The sequence below is a fragment of the Anser cygnoides genome, chromosome 11, assembly GCF_040182565.1.
Source record: "Anser cygnoides isolate HZ-2024a breed goose chromosome 11, Taihu_goose_T2T_genome, whole genome shotgun sequence".
Lineage (NCBI taxonomy): Eukaryota > Metazoa > Chordata > Aves > Anseriformes > Anatidae > Anser > Anser cygnoides.
In genome coordinates this window covers 14,991,806-15,012,196 of record NC_089883.1, presented here as the reverse complement: position 1 = coordinate 15,012,196, position 20,391 = coordinate 14,991,806, and the positions used below count along the sequence as shown (strand labels likewise).

At 42.8% G+C, this 20,391-nt stretch overlaps 1 protein-coding gene across 1 annotated transcript in view; it reads left to right on the top strand.

Annotated features, from left to right (window-relative positions):
* TLN2 (talin 2) overlaps positions 1–20,391 on the top strand; it is a 228,549-nt gene that overhangs the window by 185,207 nt on the left and 22,951 nt on the right. The window contains exon 60 of the mRNA XM_048081274.2: positions 18,568–18,691. The gene's annotated coding sequence lies outside the window, so the exon portion shown is untranslated. The remainder of the gene's footprint in view (positions 1–18,567; positions 18,692–20,391) is intronic.

Sequence of the window (20,391 nt, the reverse complement as noted above, 5' to 3'; positions counted from 1 at the left end):
GGATATGTCAATCAAACTTCTCATACACAGCCTCTCTCTCTACATGCAAACTGCACCTTGGAGTGCAGGTATGACTGAACTGTCACGCAAAACCAGACTGCCTCTTCCCTTGAAAACGCTGTATATTCTCTGCATGTGCTGTATATAACTCTTTCCTTCTGAGGAAAAGAACTGTTTTCTATGGATTGTTTAACAGATGGTAAAGGACAATTCAATGGCTTTGTTCTCCAATGGACTGCACCATTTCATCATGGAATATAGTCTAGGATTAAAGGCAGTCTCCCACCTGCTGGGCAAATGCATTAGCAGATAAGATTCGTAGAATCATAGAATATCCCGAGTTGGAAGGGACCCATAAGGATCATGAAGTCCAACTCCTGGCACCACACAGGTCTACCCAAAATTTTAGACCATGTGACTAAGTGCACAGTCCAATCGCTTCTTAAATTCAGGCAGGCTTGGTGCAGTGACTACTTCCCTGGGGAGCCTGTTCCAGTGTGCAACCACCCTTTCGGTGAAGAACCTCTTCCTGATGTCCAGCCTAAACCTCCCCTGCCTCAGCTGAACACTGTTCCTGTGGGTCCTGTCACTGGTGATTACGGAGAATAGGCCTCTCCACTCCCCCTCGCAAGGAAGTTGTAGACTGCGATGAGGTCCCCCCTCAGCCTCCTCTTCTCCAGGCTGAACAGGCCCAGTGACCTCAGCCGCTCCTCATACCTCTTCCCCTCTAGGCCCCTCACCATCTTTGTCACCCTCCTCTGGACACTCTCCAACAGTTTAATGTCCTTTTTGTACTGTGGTGCCCAGAACTGCACACAGTACTCGAGGTGAGGCCACACCAGCGCAGAGTAGAGTGGGACAATCACTTCCCTCAACCAACTAGCAATGCCGTGCTTGATGCACCCCAGCATACGGTTGGCCCTCCTGGCTGCCAGGGCACACTGCTGGCTCATATTCAACTTGCTGTCAACCACAACCCCCAGGTCCCTCTCTGCGGGGCTGCTCCCCAGCGTCTCGTCGTCCAGTCTGTACGTATAGCCAGGGTTGCCCCGCCCCAGGTGCAGGACCCGGCACTTGCTTTTGTTAAACTTCATGTGGTTGGTGATCGCCCCTCTCTCCAATCTGTCCAGATCTCTCTGCAAGGCCTTTCCACCCTCAGCCGAGTCTACAACTCCTCCAAGTTTGGTGTCGTCAGCAAATTTGCTCAAAACACCTTCTAGTCCTACATCCAAATCGTTTATAAAAACATTGAAGAGGACTGGCCCTAAAATGGAGCCTTGAGGGACCCCACTAATGATCATCTGCCAGCGTGATGTGACCCCATTTACCACAACCCTTTGAGCCCTGTCCGTCAGCCAATTGCTCACCCATCGTATGATGTTTTTGTTTAGTTGTATGCTGGACATTTTGTCCAGTAGGATCCTATGGGAATTGGATCTTGCTGGTGTTCAACTTACTGGTGTCTGAAAAGTGCTGTCAGTGTAAAAACCCAAATATATTTTACTGTGCTATCTCAGACTCTCTTTCCACTTACTCTGGTGATGATTCGACTGTGAACTTGGAGGCTCGCCCTAAGCGCCTTTACAGAGCCCCTTTCCACTCAGCCATGCCTACTAGTGCTGACAGTTCCTATATGCCTGAGTGAATGACCCACTTCTGTTGTCTTTTGCATTTGATCACTGTGGAAGTGTTTTACTTAAAAGCCTTTCCTGCCCACATTGATCTGTTGACACTCTCTCTTTGCCCACAGGAGAGAGGTGAACCGTTGAGGAAGTGATTGTTTCAGGAAGTTATTTTGGGTGAAGCTTGCTTTTTTTTTTTTTTTCCTATTTGTTCCTTGCCTGTGGACTGAACACAAGAGAAAAGCAAATGCGAACTCGATCAGTCCTAACCATGTTTCTGGTATACTGGTACTTGAGACCACTTACTTTGCTTGAAAGGAATTGAAAGACTGAAGAGTAAGAAGAAGGAAGAAAGTGAAAAAAGAAGGAAGAAAATGAAAAACTTCCTCATATGATATATTCCCAGAGGATTTTTCTCCCACTCCAACTAAGCTTCACAAGCCCAATTAGATTTGTTCATGTCGCTCCAGGTTCCTGCTTCCTATCAGAGCTGTTCTGACTTGTTAGCACCTCTCTGTGGGCAGCAAGGTGGTCTGAAACCTTCAGAGTCTTCCAGGCAGGGTTTGGGTTTCAGCAGAGCACACAGTCTGGGACTTCTTCCTGGATAGAGAGCAGAGACAAACAATGCTCCCGCATAGCTGACTCATGGCCACAGATGCTGTTTGCACTGTTCAGCTGTACAGATATGCAGTGGAAAGCAGAAAGACTATTCCTTTTTTCCAAGGAATGATTCTGACTTCTCCCATTCCTGTCTTGCAGTGTGAGCTGGTCCTGTGCTAGAAGAGCTGCTGCTTGTGCTCTATCACCTGATCCTGCAGTATGATTACTGTTCATTACTTCTTCAGCAAGCAATGCTGAACTGTATCACAGTTTGTTTTTTTTTCCAGGCCAAGTGTGAAATGTCAAATATACTAGTGACCACAATTCCATTTAGTGCCTTTGTGCTATGACAGATAGAAATGTGTACAGACACAGAATAGGCAAAACTTGAAAATACTTGTGGAATAATTTCTGGCTAACACGCCCACTTTATAATGCATAACATATGAGAACAAAAAAGTGCAGGGCAACATAGGCTTTGGAAAACTGGAGCTTAATATAAAAAAATTATATATTGCATGTTGTTTAAAAACCAATGTAAGTAGTGCTTAAATGTGATTAGAAGAAATCTAAAACATCTGCAAGAGCTCTTAAATCATGGAAAGTGGGAAGAATTCAACAAATGCTGGGGAACAAAAGAATGAAGAGTTAGGTGGAATTTATGCCTCTGCCTTCATATGCCAAGCTTGCCCCACTACTTGTCACTAGTGCTAAGCAGAAATTGTCCTTGCACAATTTCATTGTGCAAAACTTCCATGAATAACCTACAGCCCTCAAACCTGAGAGCTCAGTTTTTACCTTCGAGCTTACATGGTTCTTGGCAATTTTATCTGTTTTCTTACTGAGTGTAGACAATGGCGCTCATTTTTCTCAGTAGAGAGATGCATTTAGGGCATAGAGTAAATTTGGCATCACTTTTTAACTATTTTTAAATAAAAATGATTACATAATCATTTGAAACGGGATAAATGTCAATGCTATTTTTGGCTCTGGCTAGATTATATTTTAACTTCTGTTGCTTCCTCTTTATTTACATCCCCTAAAGATATTTGGGTGAAGTAGATCAACTAATTAACTTTACCTTCCTTAAACCTTACCTTGGAATGGCCCAGCACAATGCTTGTCAATACTGCTCAGCAACACAGCTGTGTACCATTCCTCTCCCTTCCTTGTACCCACACCTGTAAAATCCACAGAAGCACAAGAGTGATGCTTCCTACAAATGCTACACATGTAGCACACATTAGGCATGTGAAAGTTTGTCATATACCTGTGGAGAACTTTTCCTATAACCTGTTTAAGGGATGTTGAAGGGGAAAAAAAAAAAAAGGCATTTTTCATCAGGACCCTAAGGTAAGAGGGTTTGGGAGAAATCAACTGTTTCATGAACTGGCTCTAAAGCTTTGCACTATTTTGAAGACTCCTGTTTTCTAGTTCTTTAGGTCTTTATGTCCAGCATCACTCTGAAATACAGTTTGCCACAAAACACTGAACTTCACTGTAGGAATGGTCAATATAATAATTTCTCCTCATTTAGTTTTCCAATTGTTGCAGACAGCTCTGTTTAAACAGTTTATCTTAAAATCTATTCAGAACAGTATTACACAGAGGCATGAGATCCAGGAAATGAAACAATAGATAGCTTCTTCCCTTTTCCCATCCTCCAAATTAGAATAAAAGTGTTACGGTTTTCCTTATTCCTGCTGCTCAGCTTAGAATCAACTGCTCTTATCACGAGGAGGAAATAAAAGAGGGGAAGTTTCTCAGTTGTGGTAACCAGCAGCATTAACCACAGCAAAGAGAAAGGAAGGTCTTCCTCAGAAGCATTTTACTTTTCGTATAACTACATCTGGTGTCCAGTCTCCCATTTAGGACTTATTTGGGTACCTCTGGACTACGTTGCTGTGAGAAATGCAACTGTATAAATGGAGGAAGCAACGCTAAGTCTACGCATTCTTTCTTACCAGGAGTAACTCTTCTTTGAGGTACAAATTGTTGTGATAAGGCAGGCAGAGATCCATTTTGTACACAGAAATGATACTGTTAACCCTTTCCTTCTTTGTCAAAATGGTCTGGGTGGCAGTCCCACACAATACACCTCCTCTGTCCTTAGTCTAACTTATCTGCTGTGTCCACATTGAAGCACTGACTGTTCAAATAGCATTTAACTGTAAAGTTGGAAGCCAGCAATTGTCATCTTGCAGCACCAGGTTGCTCTGTGAAAGCTGTGAAACCCTTTCAAAAGCAGGGCTGTGCAGATACGCTTCTTTGCATGTGCCAACAGACCGAGCCCCTGGCAGGATCTCAGTTGCTGTAGTGCTGACGGCACCACCTCTAGCTATCACACTGGGGCTTTCTGAGCTACTATCTTCACTTTTATAAAAAGGATGAAGGGATGGGGGAGGGTACACCAATCTGTAGTTTTAATGGTAAAAATGCAGCACAAAATGCAGTTGCAATAGAAAATGTTCTCTAATAATCTAGGTTTTGAGCATGGTGAGGTGAATTTACTGCTACTCAGGCACGTGTAACTCTCAAGGCATTTTGGGATGCTGAAGCAGCACCATATTTGGCCAGTTCTCTTCGCAGTCCCTGTCTAGTTGTAGAAAAGGCTTATGCATCTGCTGGCATTCCTGGCACTGCTGCTAGATGTGCATTAGAGAGATCTGCTTTCTGTCATCAAAGCTGTCACACAACTTTAAAGAGATGCTGACTGTTTAAATAATAAATAAAAGAAAGACTCTCAGTACAATATAAGATAGTCCCTGTGTACTTTTCCCCCACTCAAGAAATAATTTTGTTCTCTCAGTTTTCAGCTTTGAACTTGTATTGTATTTGCTTGCATACATAACATTTTTAGTGGCTGCTCCAAATGACAGTATTGCATAGTAATCTGAGTGATCCAAGTCAGGAGATACTTGCAGTTTGTGTAGCTAAACTGTCTAAGATTTGTAATTTTCTTCCATCAGTCAGGATGTTTAGACTGACTTCCTACAGAAACTTCGGTATGTAAGAGAAAGAGGGAGTCACACAACAAGAGCAGCTTGTTTGGAGTAGCAGTATATCACGTTTGATGGTTTTGAGTAAACATCTTTAGCAAACAATTGGGATCACTAAGTCCCTGAGGAAGTTAGTGTATGTGCTACAGAACAGAACATCATATTGTGGACCTAAAGTGCTCAATAAAGAAGGCAGGGAATTCAGAATCCAGCTCCAGCAGCCTTCAAGGTTTTCATGCTTTTCATGCTGAAGTTGGTAAGTGATGGAGATGGGTTGGAGAAAAGTAAGTAGCAAGTGTATATAAATCTGCTTCTCTGCCCCTAAAAACTGGACACCTGGTCTCACAGTTTTTTTGTTTGTTTGTTTTGTGCTTAATAGACCAAACCCATGGTAATTTTATGAAGTGTCTCTTTCTAAAGTCAAGCATCACTTTTAAATATGCGTCTACTTGCCTTTATCAGTACCAGTCATATTTCTAGAAACTCTTTGCTATTTATTGCTTTCTGTAGTTCCTAGGGACCCTGGGGTTGGCTTTTTTTTCAGTGGAGAAAGAAATAAAACCTCTATTTTGTACAGTGATTTTCTTGAAAGAATGGGAGAGCTTTTGACCATGAAGGGTTGTGTCTTATTTCTCTTGCTGCAGGGCGCAGGGTGCAAACCCTTCTCAGCCCTCTGGAACCGCATGCCCCACTGAGGCCTGAGGCCAGTGCAGGCTGGTGTTGCACCTGGGGCAGCAGCCAGTTCCATATGTTTTAGAGGAAGGGCAAAGAAATCTTTTGGTGATTTCTCAGTGAGCTAAGCATCATAAGTAAGCAACTTTGACTCCCTTCCTTGTTTTGGGGTGCATCCTGTGGTACCATCTGTGATTAACAGAGGAGAACAGCAATTCAAAATTATTCCCATTGGCACTGTTAATCTTCTGTACCAGGAGTTCCCTTGGCTGAGGTGAAATGACAAGAAGGCCTTGGTAATTTCAGCGTTATGCCTGAAGACTTTTGTCCCTCATAAGGGACATGCACATGAAAAGGCTAATGAATTGCTTTGCCTTTCTACCACAGTGTTTGTTGAAAGCCTCCTGCTTCCAAGACTGGTTAACCATGTGGTCTGATGCTAGGAAGCAGCATTTTAAGAAGATTCTGCACTCCTAAAAACAAGTTTAAAAAAGATGCACTGGGCCTATTTATAATAAATAAATAAAAGGGTGGGGAGGGTGTCACTTCGTTGGTTTGATTTCCTTTAAACAAACCAAAAAACAGACAGAGGCCTCTTGGGCACGGGGAAAGGCTGACCATGGAAAGAGGGATTCTTCCCCAGAGAAAAGGTGAGGCATGTTATCCTGTCATCTCATAGCAAAGTGCAGCTCTGTGGCCATCTGTGAGTTTTAACCTGCCACTTCAATGAAACAATTTTAAGCCCGCCTCATTATTTACATGGATAGATGCAGATAATCTGAAACCAGGTTACGGCTCTTTATATAGAAATGCCAGCAGAGTTGGGCAATGTCCAGTGACATGCTGCACAGTGTGGAAGTCTTTGATTTCAAACACACAGTCCCCAGAAAGAAGGCAGAGCGGGTGACAGAGCTGCGAGCAGTCTGGTCTGCCCTGTGCTGCCTACTCCGATGCTCCAGGGTGTACTTGCTCCCTGGCTCCATGCAGCTGTGCTGAGGGACATGGACGTGCCTGCAGGCTTTGAAGAGGAGGAGGGCAGAGGCAGAGTGCCTGTTATACATAAGACATGGGGATCATTCTTTCTTCAGCAGTAACAAAGAGGTAGTCCCTCTGACTGAGGGATAAGCTGTATCTTGGCCCAGGGGTGTTGTAGCACAGCACTTCTGAAAGTACAGCTACAAACTTGGAATGAGTCTTGATAATAGCTGTGGCGTTCAAAGAAAATTCACAGTCCTTGCCTTGAAGCGTGAAAAGCTCAAGTTAGTTTTTTCAGTCTTTCCATGTTTTATAACTGAAGATCTAGTTTTATTGTTGTTTGTTTGTTTTTACTAAGAAGCTGCATATTGTTTTCTGTATTCTGGTAAAATTCCAAGCTAAATAACCGTGTTCTTAATTCTCACCATTTTTCCTTCCCTCAGCAACAGTGGCATGGTGTGCTGCTCTGCTTGGAGCTCTTCAAGTGTCAGCAATGGGTAATGTTATGACTTCTAGTACAGCAGTTCAAGCATGTGAAGTGTTGGAATCAAAAGCATTGAAAAAGCATCAGCTATTATTTTTAGTCAAGAAATCCCTTACAGCCTGTTGGATGTCCACCAAGACTGTTCATCCCAAGGACTTTCAGAGACCCCATGGGGAGGGCAAGGAGCTGTATTCTTTAGGTTTTCCAGAGCAGAAACTCACTCTTCCAAACTAACATCTAGTCACAGTACCATACACAAACTGGTCAAAGCTGTAAACCCTCCCAGGCAATTCTCTTCATCCCCACCCTGTATGTATACTGGAGAGTATTCAGAAACAAAACAATGAAGGCTGTGGCACTGTCAGCTGGAGCACTCCTTGTCTCCTCTGAGTCCGCTGCAGTGACAAAGGCTAGCCTCCAGTGCCATGCTGGAGATGGTGTCTCTCAAAAGCGAGGATGTTGGCCTGTTTGATACCTCATCCTCCCACAGACTTCCTGTATGATCTTAGTCACAAGTTTTGTCCTCTATACTTTCGACCCCATTTGTAAAATGGAATAATTGCACACAAACCTCACAGAGATAGATGGCAAGATTAAACGTACTGAAGACTTGAGGAGTGTTTTGATCTTATGCTAACTTCATTCCTAGAGAGCTTTGCAGAGGCGTGAATATTACTCTAACTTAGAATGACAGCAACCAGTTCTCCTGGAAAAGAGGAGTCCCAATTGACCACACTGGACAGTCGACTGATTGCCTTTTTATTTAATATGTTTGTCCATGTGTTCTGTAGGACTTCAAAGCAGCCTCTAATTTGTACCCATGTTTTATCTCTACAGATAGTTGCAGATAAACAGGATTGTAAAGGACATCCCGGGCCAGTGCCATTCTACTTAGGCAACGATACTGGAAGCCTTTCTATAGCACGCTAGATGTTTACCAGGTTAGTAGGAAAGAGGGAATAGTCTGCTGCTTTAGTATTACTTGGGAGTGTCCCTATTTGTACTTGCCAGGATTTAAAAACTAAAACTTAACCTGGAAGCAGTAGTAAGAAACTGAAGCTTGTTCCCTACCAGTAATGCTGTGAAGAATATCTTTATGGAAACAAGATAGATCACTGGTAGGATCACGGTAAAAATAATGCCAAGTTATCTAGTCTAATCCCTTGTCAAATTCCCTATATCCTTTAGGCAGCGTGTGTGCAGTTAAGATGTTAATTGGTCGGGGAATGTGCTGGGTAAGTTACAGCCGTTATTGCTGTTGGAGATATGCTTATCGTCCACGGCTCAGTAATGCACTCAGCCTGGCACTCGCTGGTGCCAAGTGCTTTGCAGGGGTTACCGGGGACAGCAGCTGCCTAATCTGCTAGATGTCTCCTCCATTGAAGCATACCTGCCTCCTGCTAGGACTAAAGGATCTAGGTGGCCCAGAACCAACAAGCCGTGTCATACCTGATTCCCTGCTATTTAACTCTCAGACAAAATATTCAGGACCACAAGGAAAATGCCCCTCCCCCCCTCCAAAAAAAGGATGATTTAGGAATGTAAATAAGTTGGGAATGTCTGATTTTGAATGCAAGTGGCCAGATGTTTTTTCTTCCTTTCCCCAGGTCCTCACACCATTAGTCTGCTGGAAGAGCACAGTAGAGCAAATGTGCCAAAATACAATAATGGGCATTCTGGGGTTGGAGTTTTGGGCCAGATACTCAACCAGTGTAAACTGAAATGGCTTCGTTAGAATTAATTTAACATAGGTCATGCTAGTTAATGTCACCTGGAGATCTGACCCACTGAATCAGTCCTTTAGTACTTGCTCTTGAAAGAGAAAAGGAGAATGTAGAACAGATTTTGGAAAATATAAAGATGACATCAGCTCAAGCCCCCATGTCATTAGTGGGATTCAGACAAAAAGTACAGGAACACTGGCCAAATCTGGCAGTTCTTTGACTGGCAGAAGTAGTTTCAGAAACAGAGAAAACATGGCCTTGCAAGCCTATGGTACAGCACAACGTTCATACCCCAGGCCCTCCTGCACTGAACAAATGTGCTGAAAACCCCTTGCTTAGCACAGCTGATGCCTTTGGATTTGGAAAAGCCTTGAAACCTACAGAGTTTTTTTTCTCCCTAGCAGCTGGTTTGCTGTGACATTGCTTAATAACAGTTACGCTTACCACCATTTCCTTCCAGTTGCCCTCTGCTCCTTCTCATATGCTGTCATCTTCTGGGTTGAGTCTTTCTTTGTAGCTAGTGACTATTTTGACTTCCCTGACACCACAAAGTTACAATTAAATGATACACTCAATATCACTGCATTTAGGGCCTTCATTTCAGATGTGGGAGACATTGCTGTAAGTTCCTGGCTGATTCCTATAGTGCAGGGACTTGAAACTGCATTGCCTATGTCAGAAGTCAGTGGGTATTCCTGGGTAAATATGAACGTCTGATCTCAGAAACAGACATGTAAATATAAACCATGATCTCAGCAATGCAGTGCTATCTTTCAAGAAATAACCTGCAAGAGCACCTCTGCTCCTCTTTCACATCCATAGGCCAGACAGCTTGGGGCTACCCTAATCATCCAGTCTGTACCACCATCTGTTGCTATACATGTTCCTGTAATGTTTGGCTTCTACTATGCATGTAAATCCAATATCCTTAAACTTTACTGGAATTGATGTGAACAATGGACAGTGGGCAACTTCTCAGGGGGTAAAATACCTATAGCAAGTGAGCACAAAGTTTGGTTAAATCACAGATGTGGAAACTTAAATATGCATTAAAAGTTCACTGTTCAGCTTTACTAGTACTGTGGCCAGGACTTTCACTGTAAGTAACAGGACCTGTAGATTTTAAAACTGTAGTTTGGAGAACTAAATTCATCCAGATTCAGGAATATCTTGGAGTTCTATAAATTACATAACCTTTTTTTGTAGCTCAAGTAACATACACCCAAATATTGTGTCTCATTAATACCTCTGCAGCTGGCATACATGTTGTGCTCATGCCTCAGCAGCAGAAATCCAACAGTGATAGTTACCACCACAATTTTGTGGATACAATCACTGCACAGTAGCATAAATTTTGCACTAATAAGGCATCTGTGGAAAGCTGTTGCCAGGTAAGACGCTTGAGTCAGCTCTAAAATATCTCCAGCCTAGGGGCATTTGATTAAAGCTCTGTTCTCTAGCTCATTCCAGTGGTCAGTAAGAAATGCTCCAAAACGTGCATCATCATCTTGCTGCCTGCCAGATCTTGCTTACTGTTGCCGTTTGCCTCCTGAACCATCAAACCTCAGTACTCTTAGGCAGCTGGTGGTAGCCACTAAATGACTATATGGGGAACTGGGAAAGAGACGTTTGAGAAAAAAGCTACTCAGATTGCCTGAAAATTCTCTGCATGTCCTGGAAAACATTGCCAGCTGAAGGTTTTGGCAATTCCTGTGTTGTGTTTGGGAAGCTTGGATAGCTGAAACCTCAGTTCTATCTGCAACTGAAGCAGGATGGTGATAGGAAGGAGAAGAAATGTTTGCCAAATGGAGCAAAGAAAAATTAAATCCAAGTGACTATGTACAGCTGGAGGAGTCTCTTTGGTGAATATATTTAGCCAAAAGGTGATCGAATCAGTTCTTCTTTTCACTTTTAAAAAATATTCACAGGAATTATTGCAATAATAAAAATACGGTTTATGATATTCTACCTATACCAGGGATCCTGGTGCGTGGAGTTGACCTGAGTACATGAGATTAGGATGCTCAGTAGGAATGATGACAGGACTAAACTGTTGGGTTTGTGGAGCTCTGAGCTTAAAATGTAAGCAACTTCAGATGGCCCCTCTCTTCCAACTCCTGACTGCTGTGGCTCTTCACTGTTGCAGCATTCAGGCTGTTTTGAGATCTGGGATTTTACTGTTCTTTTTTAAATATTCCCGCCAGCCCTGGGCATCAGAACTTATTTTACCATCCTTGGCATTGATGAAGCAAGGTATTTGCTATGATAGATCAGAATTATCTACATATTAATACATACTGTCTCCTGGGAGGAGGCAGAGAATCTGCATTCAAGAGCAATATATTTTTTTCGCTGTTGATTCCTTTATGACAGTCTGCCCATGATGGAAAATGTCTTCTGGTGAGGTACTTAAACACAGATTTATTTTTCCTATGGAAGTTAACTGAGGTTGTGATTCTAAACGCCTGTAAATGCTGTGTTGTGTGTAACGAAACTTTGGCAAAGGCAGATTATACGATTCTGGCACAGAGCAGCTTCCATCTATAAAAGGCAAGATCTGTCCTTTGTTTATTCCCTAGTAAATCAATGAAGTATGTCATGGTATTTTAGCATCAGCTTAGCATATTTTATTTTCCCTTCTAAATTACAGGCCAGTGGAAAATAGAGATTGACCAAGTTAACAACATAAAGATTGTTCATATATATGTATATATATTTAATAAAAAAAAAAAAGGACTGGAAAGGAAACAGTTTCTCAGCTGTAAAGACAATGGGAAGCACAGTACGTTTATGGTGTGGTATTATAAGCTTCAGGTGCCACAAAAAATTTAAAAGTGATTTAAAGCCCAAGAAGAAATGAACTCGAAATGGCATTTAAGCACAAGGGAAAAGTCAGGCTGCATGTACTTAAGAGAAGTTACTTAAGATTTATACAAATATCGTTTACATCTAATAGTGCTGAAGGTTTCTCTGCAAACTGTTATCAGAAGAGCAGTACTGCACTGCTTCGCCCACTTAAGTTATGCGCTGCTACTGGGGACGTATCATGTATCTTCATTAGCATTTTAATTCAGATCAGGATTGTCATTTTAATGCAGATCTCTGTTAGCCTCTTTTACTGTGCTGTTGTTTGTACTGTTGGATGGACTTGGGGTGCACAGACTGGGCAGCTTTTTAGATGAACCCAGAAGCTGTGGCCAGACCACAAACAGACATTCAGTCCCCCCTAAAAATAGAGAAAATCTGAAATAAAACTCCTTGAAGTGTACGTAGGGCAAACCATGGTCTTTAGTAACAACAGATTTGCCCTACAAATTTGTCACTTCTACACGCTTCTTCCTAATGTAGTTACAATAGGACCTGCCTATCAGTGCATAGGTGTATGTATATAAAGAGCTCCCCTCTGTCACACTTTAGATTTATTGGGTTGGACATCTAGCTAGCATGAGTCAGCACAATGTCACTGAAAGCAGATATTATCAGTAAATAGTCTGTCCTAAATATTACTGTAGCTTTATAGACAGCTACTGTCCCCTGTTCTGTAAAATATGAGCTGCAGCAAGCCCAAGCACAGATAACTGGAGCTGTTCTCAGTAGCAGGATTCCCAGTCCCAAAGCTGAGGAACCCTAAATTCAAAGAACATGGCCAGCAGAGAATTGTGTGTTCTGTTTGCTTCTTTGCCCTGCAGTTTGACATGACCAGCAGATTTTCTAGCTGATGTTTCCATATGAATTGAAATGGGTAGAAACAATGTTTCTTCAAGCTCTCATAAAAATACCCATTAAATGGATTAACTACATGAAAAAAATGAGTGCCAAGATTAAACTCTGTCAAAGGACTACCCGATGAACCTTCAGAATGAATAAAAAAATTTCCACATTGAGATATATTAAAAATAAAGCCCACTAAATGGAATGTTAGATAAGTTAATATTTGTCATTACTGTCAAGTTACATGAACAAGAGCATGTTCACTGGCCTTTAAAATGGACATTAATATTGAAAAAGGAAATATGGGAAGGTGTGAAACTTATAAATGAGGTTAATGTCAAGAGACCAGCCTTGCCTTACCTGAAATTTTCCACAACAGTAGGTTTCAGGGATGCCTATTTAACTCCAGATATAATCTGTTTAGCTCAGTTGGAAACTAGCTGCAGCACTGAAAGAAATATGCTTTGATATTTATAGCTTTTCCACTCAGACTACTGTGGAGAAATACCTTCAAAAAAGTAATTTCAGGCAGGAAGAGAGGGGAAGGGTTCAAAATGAAAATTTCCATGATACTGTTTTGCCGCAGTTTTATCTTGTCCTGTCATTGTCTAGGATGAGATTTCAAATACTCCCAATATGAGAAGGGCAACATGAGACAGTGTTCACTCACACTTCCTTATTCAGCTTGAGAGAGCAGCTGGAACCTCGACCCAGTGAGAAATCCCAAGTATGGCTATGAAATCGTATCTGCCAGGACTGACTGCAGCTGTGAGCTCAGTATGATGCTTTTGCCTCTCTTCAGAAGCTGTCTGCCAAGACCTATTACTTGCACTGGTATCCTACAGGCGAGACGGGCTGTGTGACTCTTGGCTATCTCATTAAGACTAAATTCCATCAAACTATGCTGTTCTCTTATTTACGCATGTTTGCCATTTGCTTGCTTTGATGATTGTGAATTGCCATTTGTGGTAGCTGTTTCATTTGTGTTAAAATGAATTATGAAAATTGAATTAGGTATACAGCTGACAGCAGCTTTAATGTAGGCAGGCAATATTCTAGCATTCAGAGAGGGGAGAATGCACAGGTGGAATGAGCCACTGCTATTTGTAAACTTTCTCCACCATAGCTATATTATTTTGAAGTGGGAGTGATCTCCAAGTTCTCCACGTGCCTGTGCCAATCATAAAAAAGAAGTGTGAAGAAGTGTGATGTCATGAGTACCCTGGGCCTAATTCTGAAGACATTTACCCTAGCATATTTGGAAGTAATTCAGATGAAGTCTGTGAAGTCATCCTGGTGTGAAATGGTTTGTGTGATCAGAATCAAGACTTTCCTCTTGTTGTTAAGGCATTCTAACTGAAGCTTCTTCTGACAAGAAGGGAAATAAAACAAAAGTAAGGGCAAAAGTCTGCCTCATGCAAACATCCCAGAAGACTTGAATTTCTTCCGCTACCTTAGGAAACAATGAGCTTACTTCAAATTTAGACCAGTGCAAGCCAGCTTCTGAATCAAGCGTTGAACTCCTCCTTTCCACTACAAGTTCCAGTCAAATCACCATTTGCCTTATGTGGAATTTTGGCTAGAGGCTTAAAGATCAATCCATGGTCTACATGTGACTATTGACTATACAAGGAACTTGCACTTGGAAAAATGTGCATACAATTGCTTTGCAGGTCACCTTTCCTGCAGTTTATAGCTTGCATTCCATTTCTATGTATTGTTCCTCTTCTTCAAAATCCACTATGACTTAACCTTTTGCTCATTTTCAGCAAGCTTGTGCTGAATTCCTTTAATTGTGGTTGTTGCACATGCCGAGAAGTGGTCACCCTTCTAGGAGCAGCATCCAGTCCTCTCTGCTTGCTTTTTATTTCCACTGTTTCATCCACCCCTCTCTGCTTGCTTTCTATTGCTTCAGCTTCATTTTTCATGCCTCTTAATTGGCCTTGTTGGTATCTCCAGTTGTGCTGGCTGTATCTCACTCCATCCCCTCTTATGTCTCCTCAGCCATCCTCCTAGCAAAGCTGTCTTTGCCCAATTTAGTGAGGTGAATCCTGCCTTTCCCAAGCAGATGCTGATTCTCAAACGGGGTCCCATGGTCACAGAACCCAAAACCCTGTTGCCAACACCAGTTCTGCAACCAAGTGCCCTCTTCCTCATATCCTTTCACTTCACCAGCAGGACTGAGAACACTGCTTGGGATCCCATGCCCTTGACTACCACCCCCAGAGCTCTGTAGTCCCTTCTGATACTGTTCAGGTTTCCCCTAGTGGTATCATTTGCACCCATGTGGAGTAAGAGCAAGGGATAGTAGCCAGAGAGCCCGACCAGCTTCGGGCATTGCAATTCAACATTGCCACTCTGCAATGTTGATTTAAAGTTATTGTTAGCATTCCAGTGGTCCTACAGGCTCCACAGTGATGAGCTGTCTGCAAGACAGGTCAGGTCTTCAGTACAGAGAGTATTTTAACTTTCCATCTCACTGCAAGGTACCTTGGAGCCTCATAGCAAGGACCAGAATGCAAGCAGGTCTACTACACTAACAAATGTTTAGAGAAGAGCCCTAGTAGATCCAACTAGAACTTTCAGCCAAAACTGAGATGAGGGAAAGAAAACTCAGTACACAAGGTCTTGCTCAAAGTCAGAACATTAAACAAACAGCTGGATTTGGAGTTGAATCTCAAAGCATGATTCCAGGCTACTATCTTACCTGTTACCCTTGGTATAAACAGAGATGTGTCCTTCTCAACTAAGTATTTTTTATTTTCTTTTAACCAGTTCAGTCCCCTTTTTTTAACCAACTCTTCCCTCGATCAGGATGACTGCACAGTTTGGATGAAAAGCCGTCCACAATTGTATCCCAACTGGAGCTGTGGTAACTAAATCCAAATAATCAAGACATTTGTGACTGGCTCATGAAATCTCAGGAAACTGACAATGAGTTTTTCTGCAGGCTCATCTCTCAGTGGGCTGGAAACCAGAGCTGCTGCTTGCATGTGTGTGTGGCTAGCTCGCTTCTTTGTATTTCTCAGGGAGGAACCGATCAGTACAAAAATGTCAGCTTTCTAATTAAGCCCTATTTTCATGGGTTATTAAACAACAGCAAACAAAAAAACCACCACAGTATAAACCACAAACTTATTTTGAAATGGTTTTACCAATTTAAACCATTTTTTTTTGAGACCAAAAGAAAAATCCTGTCATTTTAACTTGTATACCAAGCTTTCAACAGATAAAATTTAAATGCTAAGATTTTAACCACTGTACAGCTATATTTATACTGGAAATTGCATATGAACCCTTTCAAAGAGCTTCAGATCCATGCCACATTCAGTCCCATAGTGCTTTGGATAGACTTGAAACTGCACAAATGTTTTTTAATTCTTCTATTTAGCTTATAAAACCTCTGTGGATTCAGTGTGCTGGACTTTAGCCCAGACTTTAATATTCAGTCTGAAGCCTTACAGGGAGAGTTCTGGTAAAAGCTTTTGGCATTGACAGACTTCTTTTTTACCTACCCATATTAGACCAAAGAAACACAAGCAAAAGTATGACTCAGGCACTCTGAAAACTCTAGAGTGTAAGAATGCTGGATATATTCACCCTTATTACGGTGTAAAAAGGAAGAAGAAAAAAAAACTCTCAAATTCTCTAGTCTAGGTATAAATCATAGAATAAAGTTCTTGTCAGCAAACTGAGGGGCTAACTTCATTAATTCGAGTAACAAGACTCCCTTCCTTAGTTAACATCTCCCTTCTAAGTTGTAACTTTGTCAGCCACATCAACTCAAGTCATGACCTCCTGCAAGTAGGCAGGTTAGCTTGTAGACCTGAGGGGGTTGGAGATCAGTGCCATAAACAGGCAAAGCCTGATTTTTCTTTCCAAACACTTCCTAGATTCCAACAGTAAAATTCCATCAGACAAACCTGTTTAGTGTCATTAATTAAATTAAAAAAAAAAAGTGATTAACTTATTTCATATGACTAGCAGAAATAAATTTCTGCAGTGATCTTAGTAAAGAGTAGTGAGCTAGATATCAAAGCTATCCTTTTAAAAACAGCTCTTAAGCTGTAAACCATTGAAGTTTAATTTCCTCAACCCAACTGCCACAGCCCAAGAAAGAGGCAAGAAAACTTCTAAAATGTGGGGGAAAAAAGAATCAGCTCAGTTTATCTATAATGCAGAAAAAAAAAAAAAAAAAAAAGCCTTAAATCCAGAAAGAGGCTATTTCATAGAGTGCTTTGGTCACATGCAACACACATGCAAAGACCTCCCAAACTGGAGAGAGGAATTAGAGCCCTGATTGAAGATGAGAAACAGTGAAAGTGCTATTTGTTACTCTGCTTGAGTTCAGTCTAGGAACATACTGGGTGTGTAAAGCCTGCAAGCAGGTACTTGGCAGAGCCTCACACAACCAGGGGCATTGCAACTCATCTGAGCTCAGGAGTGCTGCTCACATTCTTGGGTGCCATCTGCTGGCACCTGATCTGTTATCTCTCTCATCTGCATAGGGTGTCGTCCTTCCAGAGGTTGTTCAGTGTTTTGCTGAATCTGGCCCTAAGGCTTCTGTAAGACAGAAGGCTACACAAGGGGTTTTAACATCTGAGCTGACCTGTCTCCCCATGCAAACTTTGGGACAGAGGTTCTGAGCACCAATGCTGTGGTGACAGTGAAGAAGTACACATACCACTGGACCGCATGGTTCGCATGAAGCAAGGGACTTGAACATACTATTGTAGTGCTGCTTTTGAGGCTGCTAAAAGAGAGAACATGGAAGGCTGATGGGTACTTACCTAGATATTTGCCTGCCTCGCTTGAGAAACCTGTGAGTGTATTGTTTTCATATGATACTCTTAACAATTTTTCTTGAAGACTCCCTAAGTCATACTATCTCTCCTACTTCAGTCAGTCAGTTGTGTGGGGGATGTTTTAGGCACAACTGTTCATAACGTTGTATTTAATAATGAACAAAAAATTACTGTATTTTGGTGTTAAAACTCTAGCCTACCCTATATTTGCAGAAGGTTATATATACTGTAATTCTACAGATACCAGAAAGCACATTCTTCTTGCAGAGATACTGTTTTTAGTAACCACTTTATACTATACGAAAACATTTTTTGTTGGTCCAGACATTAGACAAGTCCTTACTCAGATTTGCACTATGGGCAACAGATAATACTGGACGTAATTCCACTGACTTTTCTAACAACTCTGATAAGCAGTTTCTGTTCTTCCTAAGCTAGCCAACCAGGTGAAAATAACTTGCAGTTTAAATTCCACTCCTTATTGCTAGCATAATAGTAATCTTGGTGCTTCTCTAGAAATAGCTTCCTAAGAACACTGTAATATAACTTACCTTTCTCTTCTGGACTGTGCTGTCTTCCAGCTCCTCCACAGAGGGACAGTTTGAGGTATTCCATTAGGCACGACTCCAACACTGCCCTCGCTGTGACTACTGAAACTGTACAGGCAAACAAGGTGTATGGCTGCATATGTGTCTCCACTCAGGAGCTCATGGGTCATCATACTGCTCTGATATGAGCAGGTGATTTAAGTGCAACACTGAGCTGCCACATGAGTTCAAAACTCTCTGCAAGTTCAGGAAGCTTGAAGTGTGTTTATCTTATCTAACAGAAAACAGCTACAGTCAAATAAGTTACTCCAGAGTAAAGAAAGGGATGAAAGCTGGACGATAGCTACCATCTCAAATTTATACAGAACAAATTGTTGGATTTTTATGGCTGGTATTCAAAATCTTACCTCAGCTGTTATTTCCCCAGGGAAGCGTCTCAGAGGTGGTTCCAGATGAGCTTGGTTCTGGGCTCTACTCCTTGCAAGGCCTTGTGTATTTTACCAAACTGGGGGCTTTGACAGACAAGCACCGACTCGTCTCACTAAAGCAAGGTAAGGATGCACCTCAGTAAAGCCACATAAGCCATAATGGCTCCTGCTGTCCACTCTGCCCATCTGCCAAAGCTTACTTGCCTCATGGCAGAGTCTGTGCTTGAGCCCTTCCCTTGCACTGGTTGGTATCTTTGCTCTATCAACTTTTGTTTTCCTCTTAAGATGGACTACATATTGCAGCAGCTGAAGTGCAGGAACATGTCTCTTCTGCTCTCTGTACTGTGAGGGATATCAGCTCTCGCTTGGAGGCAGGATGATTGCACGGGACCAGTAATGCTTCAAACTACTGTAGTGAGAGTCTCTGGAGTGTAGTCAGAGCCTTTGAGGCTTCATAATCTACCTGTGCCGCTGATTGATGATCTCTGATCTTTACAACAGTGCAGTAGTTTGCTTTATCTGTACACATTAGAAAGCTTTTTGTGGCCATTCCCATATAATACAACCCACATGTTGTTGAGCAAAATGGCGCTTTCATGGCCCTCTCGCATATAGGTTTTGGCACTCAGATTTTTCTTTATAAACTTTTCGTACTCCACAATGCAGGCAGGCAACTAAACGCCGTGGTGTTTGCTCACAGTCCATGGAGTATGGGGTGTGCACGTACACGCAGGGCTGCCTCCACTAGTGTGGGGCATGAGACAGCGCAGGGGGGTTCCCTGCGTACCCCCCTCCCCCCACTGGTTCATCAGTCAAATGCACTGTTTATTTTGCTGATGTGGGGAAGGAAATTTGGAAGCAGTTGCTGGTCTCTTCCCTTTTCTAGCTTTAATTAAAGCAGGACTAGCATTTCACATACTTTTTATCTCTTCACTGAGGTAAAAAATTTGTCAGGCCACACTTTTCTCCAGTCTTTTGTATCCTTGCTTGATGGACCCAGAGCTTTTCCCGCCCTTTTCTGAGGACGGGCAGAAACAACGACAGAACAAAGGCGGCTCATCGGGAGAGCCCCCAGCTGCCTGGCCCCCACCAGCTACCTGTCCCCCCGCGTTCGTTGCCGTCTGTGGCTGCCAGCAGGGGGGACCGGGACATGGCGGCCGCCCCCTGCGTCGACGCTCCCCCGCGCCTCAGGGCCCGGCCGCGCCGCTCCCGCCTTCTGCGGCCGCCGTTAGCGGCACGCGCTGAGGGCCGGGGTCGGCGGCGCTGCCCCTCACCGGTCGGTGTGGCACCGGAGGGGGCTGCTGGCCTCCGGTCAGTTGGTGTTCGGCGCATGGCAAGAGCCAGCCCCTGAGGAAGGAGTACAGAAGGCACTGAAGTGGCAGAATATAGAAGGTGAGGAAAAAAGGAGCCTGTCTGAGGTGCTGAGCTGTTTATTGCTGCCTAGCGTGCCATTCAAAAGTGGGAGTCTTGGTGCGCTTTTCTGCCACAAGTTCTGCTGTTGGAGGTTTAGTGTTTTTGTTTGTTTGTTTGTTGTTTGTGTTTTTTTTTTTTAATTTCCTCTGCTATGATTTGTTCTGTTATTTGTAGGTCAGAGCAATTCCTTGCATACTTGCCCCAGCTGCCGGAGGGCCGCTGACCCGTGCTGTCCCAGGACTTCCAGGGCACAAGCAGGCTTCAGGAGGGAGCAGGCCAGGGTTTGTCCTGTAACAGAAATTGTCGCAGAAGGGAACTGGTGGCTCTTTGATTGTTGCCTCTGGACCAGCATCTAACAAGCTGTAACAGGCTGGCGATGGCTACTGGAAGTTCTCCACCCTCCTAATAAG